A 2,917-nucleotide genomic window follows, 5' to 3' on the forward strand; every position below is an offset into this window, starting at 1 on the left:
TTTTGCAGCCTTTACCTCTTTGTTCTTCCGGTCAAGCGGCTTGCGAAGGCCGTTCACTCGGAGCAGGGCCTAAGTAAAAAGGGGAGCAGGCGTCAGTTTCCAAACAAAAAGAAAACAGGCGTCCTGGAATTCAAATACTCAAAAATATGCTAAGTATACCTCAGCAAGGACCCCTGCAATCCCGTCTAGGTCAAGGTGCCGACACCCCTGACCGCCTCCCTTTCAGCTGGAGGAACGGCCTTGATCATAGACTTAGCCACCTCGACCAAGTCAGGCTCCTGAGGGCCGGCTGCATCAAGCATAAACAAACGGATTAGACCTAGTAAAGAAGGGAGCAAGTCTAAAATTTACAAGGACAATTTCATACTTCTAGGTGGCCCAGCTGGAGTTTTAGAAGAAGTGGCCGGCTGTTTCTCAGCCGCCGCATGTTTCCTGGCAGAACCAGGAGAGCTCGCAACAGTCGTCCTCCGGGCCTTGGGGTCCGGCTGTTGGGAAGAAGAAGCTCTTGGAGCGCCCGTCTAAAAAAGAAGAAAAGAGTCAGTATATGCATAAACACAACTCCAAAAAGAGGGTGAAAGGTTCGAAGCCCACCAAGGGTGCCCCCTTGTTGGGGGAGTCGGTTGAAGATTGTTGCATGATGGAGGCCCGCAACATGGCCGCCGCAGTCTTGGAGGCGGTAATTTTGCTCATGGCGTCCGCTGCAAAAACAAATAGCAAAGTTAATAAAAGAAATAACAAGAAATGCACGGAAAAGCAGAGTATTCGACAGGCCGGCTACCTCTTGAGCACCGACTGCTGAGGCCACAGGCGGCCAAAAAGTACTCGTCGTAGAGCCATTTGAAGCTCGGGACGCAGTGCAGGGGTACTTGCTCTCGTACCCCTGAAGTAGAGTTCACCTTCGACTCTACTTTGAAGAGTCCTTTATCTAGGATCTCTTTCTTAGCCTTGGGGGGAACAGGCGGCATGCTGCGGTCGCCTGCAAGAAGGGGCGGATTCCTGTTCCACCTGTTGAAGCGCTTGTTCAGCTCTGTGTCTGAACTCTCAATGATAAGGAAGGTGCTCCGCCAGTCCTTCCATTTGTTTGATTTACCTCTTGTCATGAGGTAGCCCCTGTGGCTCGTCAATTGATACCAGCCGGTACCGCCTGCCTTAGGGGTCCGGCTGAGGTAGTTCATGTGGGCGAAAGCCTCGAAGCTCGGCTCCACCCCGTGCAGTTCGTACCCGGCCACATAGCCGAGTACGTTGACCCAAGAGTTCGGGGCTAACTGCCATAACCCCAACTCATACCCATCCAAGATCCGCTAAACAGTTGGATGTAGTGGGAAGCGCAGCCCAGCCTTGATGGCCGCCTCGTAGCAGCCAAAGCAGGCGCCATCATAACTGGTACCAGCCGGCCATACGACTGTGTCTTCTGGATCCGGCACGAACACTAAAAAGCCGGGGCCCATTGTGTAGTTTGCGATAAAGCTCTCCACTTTCTCTTGCATGACCGTGATCCGGACCCGAGGTACCGTGCAGTAGTAGGGGGTATTTTGCTCTCGGTGAGAGGCGGATGGCTCCGCCCAATCGTCCCCCTTCTCAACTGCGTGAGAAAGCCTCGCCTCTTGTAGGCGACTGTTTTTCTCTTCTGTGTCCAGGGAAGCATGGCCAGAAGAGCTAGACTCGGAATCGTCCTCTGACGAGTCCGAAGAGGACGACTCTTCCCCTCTCCCGGAGGGGCCCGCCTCCTCTCCTTTAAAAGGAGCAGGAGAGAATGAAGAATTGTCAACTGTAAAATGGGAAAGGGTCACTTTGACTCCTCCCTCAGAACTGCCGGCTTTCAAGCCGCTTTGTTTCACTTCCACATCTGGCACCTGTTCAGATGTTTCACTAATCGGCACCCTGTGGGAGGAGCCGTCTGAGTTTGAGATCCTGGCAGTCTTTTTCGTTCTGGCCATCATGCTCTGCATAGACACAGATACAGTCGGACTTTGTATAAAGGGCAAAGATGGGTCCAGAAAAGGGCAGGCGGCACTCCTAGTCCTAGATTCAGCCGTCCCCGGTGACCGGCTGATCACTAACCTAGGTCGTGTCGTGTGCTTCCGTGGTGCCATTTCAAAAAAGAATAAAGTAAAGAGAAAATTAAGAGTGAGGGAACCGACGGTTACCTGAACGAGTGACGATTGATGAAGTTCTGAAAAGCCTTTGCAGTCGGCTTGTCAGAGCAGGCGGTAGGCAGAAAGAGTCCAAAATGTCAGAGCAAGTTCAGGGGTCCGAATGTTCTCTCACAAAGTTTTCAAGTGTGAAAATGACCGAAGTCAACACTCCTTTATATAGGCGAAGTGAGAAGGCAAAGGGTCACTTCTAGAATTCAAAATTTTGGCGGGAGAATTCTCGGCCTCTCGCCGAGTGACACCTGTAGCAGGTCGTCGCCTGTTACAGGGCGATACCTGTCACAGGTAACACGTGACCAGTCACGTGCCACCTGTGAGGGGAAAATGATTAGGGGATTTTTCCCCACCAATCACCATCTGACAAGTGGACCAATCAGGTTCCGCCATGTGTCCGTCACATGGGCCAATAGGAGCCTGCCACGTGTCAAGCAATGATCCGTCCACCATGGACCAATTATGACACGACACGTGTCCTTCCCATGACACCTGGGATAACCGGTAACCTAGGCCCAACTCCCGAGGGAAGCCCAATCAGCCCAAGGTTAACCTAAACCTAGATTGACACGTTTCCCGAGGTTATAAATACCTCCCTTAATCCTCATTAAGGGAGAGAACATGCTAAAAAAGCAGATTACACACATTAAACACTCTCACCTAGAGAGACCCAATCACTTTAATTTCCGCATTAATTACTCCTTAATCAAGTACTAACTTGACCGTCGGAGGCGGATCTCCAATCATCCGGAGCATCCGTTTGTTTTGCA

Source organism: Chenopodium quinoa, unplaced genomic scaffold (genome assembly GCF_001683475.1).
Source record: "Chenopodium quinoa cultivar QQ74 unplaced genomic scaffold, ASM168347v1, whole genome shotgun sequence".
NCBI lineage: Eukaryota > Viridiplantae > Streptophyta > Magnoliopsida > Caryophyllales > Amaranthaceae > Chenopodium > Chenopodium quinoa.